The sequence below is a fragment of the Capra hircus genome (genome assembly GCF_001704415.2).
Source record: "Capra hircus breed San Clemente chromosome X unlocalized genomic scaffold, ASM170441v1, whole genome shotgun sequence".
Classification (NCBI taxonomy): domain Eukaryota; kingdom Metazoa; phylum Chordata; class Mammalia; order Artiodactyla; family Bovidae; genus Capra; species Capra hircus.
Window position 1 is genome coordinate 29966322 of NW_017189516.1, and position 11745 is coordinate 29978066.

At 44.1% G+C, this 11745-nt stretch overlaps 1 pseudogene; it reads left to right on the forward strand.

Moving 5' to 3' along the window:
• The first annotated feature begins 5577 nt into the window (after positions 1–5577).
• LOC108634297 lies at positions 5578–10523 on the forward strand (annotated as a pseudogene).
• Positions 10524–11745: the final 1222 nt, after the last annotated feature.

The following is an 11745-nucleotide window of genomic DNA, read 5'->3' on the forward strand; positions in this document are numbered from 1 at the left end:
TCACTCATTATTAGAGAAATGCAAATCAAGACCACAATGAGGTACCACTTCACACCAGTCAGAATGTCTGCGATCCAAAAATCTGCAAGCAATAAATGCTGGAGAGGGTGTGGAGAAAAGGGAACCCTCCTACACTGTTGGTGGGAATGCAAACTAGTACAGCCACTATAGAGAACAGTGTGGGGATTCCTTAAAAAATTGCAAATGGAACTGCCATATGACCCAGCAATCCCACTTCTGGGCATACACACCGAGGAAACCAGAATTAAAAGACATACATGTACCCCAATGTTCATCGCAGCACTGTTTATAGTAGCCAGGACATGGAAACAACCTAGACGTCCATCAGCAGATGAATGGATAAGAAAGCTGTGGTACATATACACAATGGAGTATTACTCAGCCATTAAAAAGAATACATTTGAATCAGTTCTGATGAGATGGATGAAACTGGAGCCGATTATACAGAGTGAAGTAAGCCAGAAAGAAAAACACCAATACAGTATACTAACACATATATATGGAATTTAGAAAGATGGCAATGATGACCCTGTATGCAAGACAGCAAAAAAGACACAGATGTGTATAATGCACTTTTGGACTCAGAGGGAGAGGGAGAGGGTGGGATGATTTGGGAGACTGGCATTGAAACATGTATACTATCATGTAAGAATCGAATCGCCAGTCTATGTCTGATGCAGAATACAGCATGCTTGCGGCTGGTGCACGGGGATGACCCAGAGAGATGTTATGGGGAGGGAGGTGAGAGGGGGGTTCATGTTTGGGAACGCATGTACACCCGTGGTGGATTCATGTCAATGTATGGCAAAACCAATACAGTATTTTAAAGTAAAATAAAGTAAAAATAAAAATTAAAAAAAAAGCCACAGTCATCAAGACAGTATGGTACTGGCACAAAGACAGAAATATAGATCAATGGAACAAAATAGAAAGCGCAGAGATAAATCCATGCACCCATGGACACCTTATCTTTGACAAAGGAGGCAAGAATATACAATGGAGAAAAGAATCTCTTTAACAAGTGGTGCTGGGAAAACTGGTCAACCACTTGTAAAAGAATGAAACTAGAACACTTTCTAACACCATACACAAAAATAAATTCAAAATGAATTAAAGATCGAAATGTAAAACCAGAAACTATAAAACTCGTAGAGGAGAACATAGGCAAAACACTCTCTGACAGAAACCACAGCAGGATCCTCTATGACTCGCTTCCCAGAATATTGGAAATAAAAACAAAAGAAAAAAACAAATGGGTGTTGAATTTTGACAAAAGTTTATTCTGCATCTATTGGGATGATCATATGGATTTTATTCTTCAATTGGCTAATGTGGGGTATCACACTGTTCTTTTGGAAGATATTGAGAAATCCTAGCATCCCTGGGAAAAATCCCACTCATTCATGATATGTGATCCTTTTAATATATTGTATTTGATTTCCAGTTTTTTGTTAAGGATTTTTCGACTAAGTTCACCAGTGATATTTACCTTAATTTTCTTTTCTTGTAATATCTCTGTCTGGTCCTCTACCAGTTTTTGGAAGGGTTTCAGAAGGACACATATTAACTCTTTTATTTGATAGAATTCACCTATGAAGCCATCTGGTCCTGAACTTTGGTTTGTTGGGAGTTTTAAAATCAATTTGATTCCATTTTAAGATTCAATTTCAATGCTTGTAATTGATCTCTTCATATTTTCTGCTTCTTTCTGCTTCAGTCTTGGGAAATTGCACATTTCTGAGAATTTGTCAATTTCTTCTAGGTTGTCTATTTTATTGACAGAGAGCTGCCTGAAGTAGTCTTTTATGACCCTTTCTATTTGTATGGTGTCAGTTTTAACTTCTCATTTTTCATTTCTAATTTCATTGATTTGAGTCTTCTCTTGATGAGACTGGCTAAAGGTTTATCAATTTTACCTTTTCAAAGAACCAGCTTTTAGTTTCAATGATCTTTTCAATTGTTTTCTTTGTCTCTATTTCATTTATTTCTGCTTTGATCTGTTCAAGTTTTATAAAATTATTTTAGGAAGAAAACAAACAAACAAACAAAAACCAAACTCATAGAAACAGAGAACAGGAGTGATGTTGAGGAGAATGCGTGAAGGAAATCTGAAAATGTTACAAACATCCAGTTATATGATTGATTAATTGACGTTTGGGGGATGTAAAGTATAACATGGTGATTATAGTTAATAATATTGTACTGCATATTTGAAAATTGCTAGGTCAATTGATTTTAAATTTTAAACACACACACAAAATATAATGGTTAGGTGATGGGAGTGTTAACTAAAACCACAATGGTAGTCATTTTCAAATATACACATGTTTAAAACCACTATGTTGCACACTTTAAACTTATACAATGGTATATGTGATCTACATCTCAAAAAAGCTGGAAAAATTTTAAACCACAACATATGCACTTTTACTACCTAGAACTGTGAATTGACTAAGTCACACAAATTTAACTTCAATGAAGTTTAAAAAATATAGACATTAAATGGAGTTTTGTGGGATGAAAGGGAAATAACTTCTATCTCAAGCTTCACTTTGACCAAACTTGGGCGTAATTTCTTGAATTTGAATTTGTCTCATACCCTTGGTTGCCATATCCCTCTAGAGCACTGTATTTCCTGCTGCCCTAGCCGCCAACTCCTGTGAGTACCTGGTGCTTCCAGAACCTCTGTGACCCAAGTAGCCGCACCATCTCCACACCTGGTCCTCACTGGGCCAGACCAAGTACCTCCAGGGCAGCCTTAGGAGCAAACCCCAGTGGACAACCCACATGCAGAGGTGGAAATAAAACCACAATTGAAACCCAGGGCAGTGTGGCTAAGGAAGAAGAGCCAAACTTTCCCACCAGCTATACAAGTGGCAGATTAAATCCACATGATCAACTAGGCAGACTCTGTGTCTATAGAGTATATAAAAGGCCATGGGAGCTCCCACAAAGAAAACACACTGGACATTGGAGGCAAGAACACACAGGAGTAGGACTACCTTAGAGTCTGAGCTACCCACACAGCAGGTCCAGAGACCAGAGCAGTGTTGGAAGGCACCCCAGGGGGGCGAGGCAGACTGTGACTCCCAGTGAGCGAAGGATGCTGACAGCAGCAAATGAAGAAAAAATATTTAGTATTATTTTATTTTGACTTGTTTTGTTAGGGACCAAACAACGGGCTCTAGGACCTGAGTCATGTTTACCAGAAAGAGACAGGATATGTGCTCATCCTGCCTGGCCAATCATGTAATGCCAGCTACTCCTGTAACTGAGACAAAGAACTGCCTGTATATAAGCCGCCATACTCCTTTGTTCGGGGCTCTTGTCGGATTCCCTTGTGTGGGATGAGACTTGGGCCCTAGCGTGCTAGAGATAAACTCCCTTCTTGCCCTTGCAGTACCGTGGTGGACTTGCTCTCTCTCTCAGTCGGTTCGGAGATACGGGCTTGGAGCATAACATTTGGGGGCTCGTCCGGGATCTCCATCCCGCCGGGGAGGACAACTCTCCTGGTAAAAGGGAGTAACCTCGTTAGGAGATAAGAGCTCTGAGCACCAGTGCTAACGTTGCAGAAGCCCAGATTAAGTCCAGGGCCCGGTATCATACTGGGGAGGCATCTGGCTGTAAAGTGTAGAGGCAAGTCAGCGTAAGGCCAGGGCCTGGTTTCGTGCTGGGGAGGCAGCTGGCTCTGGTTACTGGATTAAGCCCAGCATAAGGCCGAGGCCCGGTATCATGCCGGGGAGGCGGCTAGCTCTGTGAACACCCTGCAGGTAAGATTGAGTGCATTGTCAGTGGCCACCTTGTGTTTGTTATCTGTTTGTCTATTCGTGGTGTCTGTGTTGCTCTATGTGTGCTCTGTTGGCTCCCAGTGTACTTTTCTGTGATCATGGGACAAACAACTTCTACTCCTTTATCTCTTATGATTAACCACTTCTCTGATTTCAAGTCTAGAGCACAGAATCTATCATTGCTGGTAAAAAAAAAGCAAGTTAGTAACTTTTTGTTCTGCCGAGTGGCCTGCTTTTGATGTCAGCTGGCCACAAGAAGGCACCTTCAGCCTGCCTACTATTCGAGCGGTCAGAGAGAAGGTGCTCGCCCCCTACTCTTCGGGACACCCAGCCAGACCAAACTCCATACATTTTGGTCTGAAAGGACCTGGTAAAAAGCCCCCTGGCCTGGCTAAAACCTTTTGTTTTTAAGCCCCTCACTTCCCTTCCCTCTTCCCTGCCCTTGCTTCCACAGGTTTCATCGGGAGAAGCCAGAAAGAGAACCAAGCCTTAAGCTCCTCCCAGAAAAAGGGGCCCCACCTAGGGAACTCCGGGAAAGGCGAAAAAAAAAAAAAAAAGGCCGGCGTAGTGGAAGAAGACCCGGAGGTTCCCTCCTCCACCGTTCATGAGTTTCCGGTCCGGGCAGGGCCAGCCAGAGAGGGTGAAAAACGGACATATCAGTATTGGCCCTTCTCCACTAGTGATTTGTACAATTGGAAAACCCAGACTCCCTCCTTCTCTGAAAAACCACAGGGTCTTATTGATCTTTTAGAGTCTATCCTGTTTACTCACAATCCCACTTGGGATGACTGTCAGCAACTGTTACAGGTACTTTTTACTACAGAGCAGCGCAAATGGATCCTGTCAGAAGCCCGAAAAAATGTGCCAGGGGTAGATGGGAGGCCCACAATACAGCCTAACCTCATTGAGGAGGGGTTCCCCTTGGTGCGACCCAACTAGGACTTCGAACGCGCTAAAGGTAAGGAGCCTCTCCGAGTGTACCGTCAGACTCTCATGGTTGGCCTTAGAGCGGCCACCAAAAAGCCAACTAATTTGGCCAAAACAAATTCAGTGAGACAAGAGCCAAATGAGAGCCCAGCAGCCTTCCTAAAAAGGATAATAAAAGCTTTTAGACAGTATACCCCTATGGACCCACAGGCAGATGAGTCATGAGCGGCAGTTATGTTAACATTTGTAAATCAAGCAGCCCCCGATATTAAAAAAAGTTACAAAAGATAGAGAGGTTAAATGAACAATCCTTGCAAGATCTAGTGAGGGCAGCCAGGAGAGTTTTTAATCATAGAGAGACCCCAGAAGAGAGAAAAGACCACATTAAAAAAGAAAAAAGAAAATTTAGAGCTAAACACAACCATAAAAATCAAAAAGAGCTGGCCCAGATATTTTTTGCTGGGGTTAAAAACAAAAACAGGTTCCAGAAAGGAAAAAAAAAATTGGACTCAAAAACTGAAGAAAAAACGACAAGGCGTAAGCTTGAAAAAAAACCAATGTGCGTTTTGTAAAAAGTTTGGACATTAAAAAGATAAATGCCCCCCAAAAAACCTAAAAGAGGGGCCCCAAAACCCCAAAAACGAGACTCCCTCCCCAGACAGTCATATCCTCTACGCGGGTGAGGATAGCGACTAGGGGGGTCAGGGCTCGAAGCCCCTCCCCAAGTCCTGGGTAACTATAAATGTAGAGGGGAAACCGGTTGGCTTCATGGTGGACACGGGAGCCCAATACTCAGTCTTAAACCAAAAAGATGGACCCATGTCTAAAAAAAGGTAGCTGGGTGCAGGGAGCAACCGGGACTAAATGATATAGATGGACTACAAAATGGCAAGTAAATTTGGGGGCCCACCAGGTAACCCATTCTTTTCTGGTGATACCTGAGTGTCCAGTGCCCTTGTTAGAAAGGGATTTACTGTATAAAGTAAATGCCCAAATTCATTTCGACCACGGACAAGTGTCGGTTTTAGATGGGACCAGGCATCCTCTTCAGGTCTTGTCTCTGGCATTAAAAGATGAATACAGACTCTACTTGCCAGAGGCCCCAGCGACAATAAGCCCCGAAGTACAACATGGGTTCAAAGATACCCTCAGGCCTGGGCTGAAACTGCAGAAATGGGACTAGCCAAACAGAGGCCCCCTATCATTGTGGAACTAAAAGCCAGTGCTTCCCCGGTGAGGGTACGACAGTATCCCATGAGTCAAGAGGCTCGACAAGGAATTACTCCTCATATACAATGCCTCATAGACGCTGGGGTCCTAAAAAGGTGCCGGTCCCCATGGAACACTCCCCTGTTGCCTGCGAAAAAGCCTGGGGGAACTGATTTTAGACCAGTTCAAGATCTACGAAAAGTCAACAAACGGGTGAATGATATTCATCCTATGGTTCCTAACCCTTATACATTGCTAAGCAACTTGCCTCCAAACTACATTTGGTACACTGTTTTAGATTTAAAAGATGCCTTTTTCAGTTTGCCTCTTGCCCCCGCAAGCCAAGAGATCTTTGCCTTCGAATGGCAGGAAGACGGTGGTCAGACCCCTGTGCAGCTGACATGGACTCGCTTACCACAGGGTTTCAAAAACTCGCCCACGTTATTTAATGAGGCCCTGGACGAAGACCTCCGTGAGTATCAGGTTGAACACCTTACCATTGTTTTATTACAATATGTTGATGACCTTATGCTGACAGCGGCTACAGAGAAAGAGTACCAAGAGGCAACAGGTGACCTTCTCCAAACCTTGGGGACTTTAGGTTACAGGGTTAGTGCCAAAAAGGCCCAGACTGCCAAGCAAGAGGTTACATACCTCGGTTATAAGATAAAATAGGGCCAGAGGTGGCTAACACAGGCTATAAAAGAAACCATCCTCCAGATCCCTGAGCCGGCTAACCCTAGACAAGTGAGAAAATTTCTGGGAACTGTGAGATATTGCTGGTTATGGATCTTGGGGTTTGCAGAAAAGGCCAGGCCCCTATATGAAGGGACCAAAAAAAACAAGGACTGGAAATGGACTGAGCCAATAAAAGAGGCCTTCCAAGAGCTCAGGCGAGCCTTGCTAGAAGCTCCTGCCCTTGCCCTCCCTGATCCATCTAAGCCTTTCCAATTATTTGTAGATAAAAAGCAGGAGATTAAAAAAAGGGGTACTAACACAGAGATGGGGACCATAGAAGCAACCTGTAGCTTATGTTTCCAAGAGACTGGACCCAGTGGCAGCCGGATGGCCACCTTGCCTCCGTATCATCGCGGCCACCGCACTCTTAGTCCATGATGCTAATAAACTGACTTATGGACAGAGACTCTTGGTCTACACTCCTCATGCCATAGAAAAAGTTTTAAAGCAACCCCCAGGTAAATAGATTTCTAATGCCCGCTTGATGCACTACCAGGCCTTGCTACTTGACACCCCGCAGATTCATTTCCAAATGCCCTGCACTCTAAATCCGGCCACTCTTTTGCCCAATCCGGAGAAAAATAGCCCCCTCCATGATTGTGATGAGATACTGGCCGGGATAACAGCAATGTGAAAGGACTTAACCAATACTCCACTGGATAACAGTGAGCTAAAATGGTTCACAGATGGCAGCAGTTATGTAAAAGATGGACAGAGACGGGTGGGAGCCACAGTAGTAGATGACTCTGGACAGACAATATGGGCAGAGGCCCTTCCCCCGGATACCTCAGCACAAAAGGCAGAGTTAATTGCCCTGATTCAAGCATTAGAGAGAGCCAAAGGAAAAAGAATAACTATTTTCACTGACAGTCGCTATGCTTTTGGTACGGTACATATCCAGGGCCCGATACATCGGGAACGGGGGTTTTTGACAGCTAAAGGAAAAAAAAATTAAAAACCTGCCTAAAATCCGTAGACTTTTAGAGGCTGTACAGATGCCTCGGGCTGTGTCAATAGTACACATACCTGGACATCAGAAGGGTGACAGCCCCACGGCACGAGGGAATTGTGCTGCAGACCTGGCAGCTCGAAAAGTAGCTGATGAAGATTTCATCACCCCTATGTTGGCGATCGGACTTCCACCTCCAGGTGTGGGAACTCTGCCCCCAACCCCTGAGTATTCATCCACAGACCTTGCTTGGATCCAAAAACACACCAACCTTCAAACAGGTAAAGATAGATGGTACCGAGATGATACCGAGTATCAGACGGCTACTTGATACTCCCTGCTCAGTTGGGATGGCAACTATGTGAGCATTTACACTTGTCTACTCATCTGGAAAAAAAGAAGACTCTGATGCTCTTTCAAACTGCACGCCTGCGATTTCCCCGGCACCAGACAACTGTAAAAAACATAGTGCATGCTTGTAAGGCGTGTCAACAGATGAGGCCAGGAAAAGGACAACATGCAGGACTGAGGTATCAGGGAAAAGGACCAGGGCAACACTGGAAAATAGATTTCACCAAGGTAAGGCCAGGAAAGTATGGTTACCGGTACTTGTTAGTGTTGGTGGATACCTTCTCAGGGTGGGTAGAGGCTTTTCCTACAAAGAGAAAAACTGTGATGATAGTGGCAAAAAACGATTAAAAAAAAAATAGTTCCCAGGTTTGGCCTGCCAGTGACCATCGGCTCTGATAAGGGACCTGCTTTTGTGAGTCAAATAGTTCAGAGCCTTGCCCTAGCCCTGGGGACTAAATACAAGTTACATTGTAAATAGAGTCCACAGAGCTCAGGGCAACTAAAAAAAATAAATCGGACTCTAAAAAAAACTTTAACTAAATTGGCTATAGAGACTGGCGGGGACTGGGTGACCCTCCTTCCCTTCGCCCTCTTCCGTGCATGTAATACTCCTTATCAACTTAATCTGACTCCATTTGAAATTCTGTATGGGAGACCTCCCCCTGTATGTCCAATATTTGAAGGGAAAAAAAACTACCGCCTCCCACGTTGAGACAATTCCAAGAGGCCTTGATGGCCGTAAGCGAGGTGCACTCTCGTGTCTAAAAACTGCTCTGGGAAATACATGTGGGTCAAAATAAGGGAACTATTCCCTCACATGACATTGGCCCAGGAGATTGGGTATGGGTCAAAAGGCACCAAACCAAGGCACTAGAACCCAAATGGAAGGATCCTTATGTTGTTCTTCTTACCACCCCAACTGCCCTAAAGGTTGACGGTATCAGGCCTTGGGTGCATTGCAACCACGTACGCCCAGCTGCTTCAGCAGAGCAGAAAGACACTAAAAAAAAAAAATGAAAAGCATCTCTGCACCCGTCCAACCCCTTGAGGCTAAAGCTTCAAAGGCACCAACAGGACCAGGACAACTCGGCTGGGCCATCTTGTGGATGACCCAGTTACTCTGCTCTGGAGTTGCCAGCGTGAACCCGCATCAACCCGTCAAAATCACCTAAAAGCTGCAAAATGGACTAACACGAGAGGTGCTAAACTCCACTACCGCAATACATCCACCAAACACATGGTGGCCAGACTTGTACTTTGACCTTAAGCCGATGGTAAATGTGCCTTGGGCTAAGGGTTATCTCCGAGAACAAGGGTTCTGGGCATGCCCAGGCGCACCCAGACATGACTGGAAGACCTGTGGGGGGGGCACAAGACTCTTGTTGTAAAACTTGAGATTGTGTTACTTCTAATGATGGACCTTGGTGCTGGGAAGTAAGAGATCGAGATTTACTTAATTTTTCATTCGCCAAGCCCCTCCCTAGGGTCCTAGGAGATCCAACTTTTAGCTGTAAAAGTTGCAATTATGCACAAGTCAAAATAAGGTTCAATCCAGAAAAAAGCAAAAAAAAAGAGGAAACCTCTTACCGCCATAACCATAGCAACTATGTTCGGTCTTGAAATAGCCAGGGCTAGAACCGGAATAACAGCTCTGTCCCTGCAAGGCCAAAAATTTAACTCCCTGAGAGCGGCCATAGATAAAAACATTACCCGTATAGAGCAATCTATTAGTCATTTAAAATCGTCTCTAACTTCTCTATCTGAAGTAGTTCTGCAAAACAGGAGGGGATTAGATCTGCTCTTTCTGCAACAAGGGGGACTCTGTGCTGCCCTAGGAAAAGAGTGCTATTTCTATGCGGATCATACAAAAATAGTTAAAAAATCTATGGCCAAAGTAAAAGAGGGACTAGCCCAACGTAAACGAGAACGTGAGGCTCAACAAAGATAGTTTGAGTCTTGGTTTCAACAATTCCCTTGGTTGACCACCCTCATCTCCACCTTGCTGAGAACCCTGCTAATACTTATACTGATGCTTACCTTTGGCCCATGTATTATCAATAGACTTATAGCCTTTGTAAAAAAAACGCATAAATACAGTACAGCTATTTGTGCTTCGACAACAATATCAAACTGTCTCAGGACCGAGAGGAAGATTCCTCTATATGATCTAAGGACAGGGGGGAATGTTAGGGACCAAACGACGGGCTCTAGGACCTGAGTCATGTTTACCAGAAAGAGACAGGATATGCGCTCATCCTGCCTGGCCAATCATGTAATGCCAGCTACTCCTGTAACTGAGACAAAGAACTGCCTGTATATAAGCCGCCATACTCCTTTGTTCGGGGCTTTTGTCGGATTCCCTTGTGTGGGATGAGACTTGGGCCCTAGCGCACTAGAGATAAACTCCCTTCTTGCCCTTGCAGTACCATGGTGGACTTGCTCTCTGTCTCGGTCGGTTTGGAGATACGGACTCGGAGCATAACAGTTTTGCATTTTCTTTTGGATTTTTTTTCCCCAATCTGTTGTTGTTGTAGATTTAATGAGCACTATGAAATTTAATAACTTTTTGATTCTTTTTTTTATTTTCAATCACACTTCTTATGTTGTTATAAACCTCTGCCTCTACTTAGGCCTCCTGCAATTCTGTGGACTTCTCCTTTTAGTCAGTCGCCTTCTTTTATTTCCTATTTTTTTAATTTTAATTTTAAGCCTATTATTATTTTTCTACATCGATTCCTTTGTTTGGAGAAGGAAATGGAAACCCAGTCCAGTGTTTTTGCCTGGAGAATCCTATGGACAGAGGAACCTGGAGGGCTGCTGTCCATGGGGTCGCACAGAGTTGGACATGACTGAAGAGACTTAGCATGCATGCATGCATTGGAGAAGGAAATGGCAACCCACTCCAGTATTCCTGCTTGGAGAACCCCAGGGACAGAGGAGCTTGGTGGGCTGCTGTCTATGGGGTCACATAGAGTCAGACATGACTGAAGAGACTTAGCAGCAGCAGAATTCCTTTGTTTGCATTTCCTACTGTTCTTTTCTCCTTGAAATTAAACTTTAATGTATATAAATCTTCTTTATCTACCTGTGTGTAACTTTGAAATCTATTCTTTCCTTCTTCCCTTTCTTCTCACCATATTTGTTAGTTTTGTTCTCATTGCTTTATTCCCCACTTGGCAACTTGCTTTAGTTTTGTTTTCCAGTTTGTGCTTTCAGTTCAGTTCAGTCCCATAGTCATGTCCGACTCTTTGCGACCCCATGAATCGCAGCACGCCAGGCCTCCCTGTCAATCACCATCTCCCAGAGTTCACTCTAACTCACATCCATCGAGTCGGTGATGCCATCCAGCCATCTCATCTTCTGTCGTCCCCTTGTCCTCCTGCCCCCAATCCCTCCCAGCATCAGAGTCTTTTCCATTGAGTCAACTCTTTGCATGAGGTGGCCAAAGTACTGGAGTTTCAGTTTTGGCATTATTCCTTCCAAAGAACACCCAGGACTGATCTCCTTTAGGATGGACTGGTAGGATTTCCTTGCAGTCCAAGGGACTATCAAGAGTCTTCTCCAACACCACAGTTCAAAAGCATCAATTCCATGCTGCTCAGCTTTCTTCACAGTCCAACTCTCACATCCATACATGATCACTGGAAAAACCATGGCCTTAACTAGATGGACCTTTGTCGACAAAGTAATGTCTCTGTTTTTGAATATGCTATCTAGTTTGGTCATAACTTTCCTTCCAAGGAGGAAGTCTTTTAATTTCAT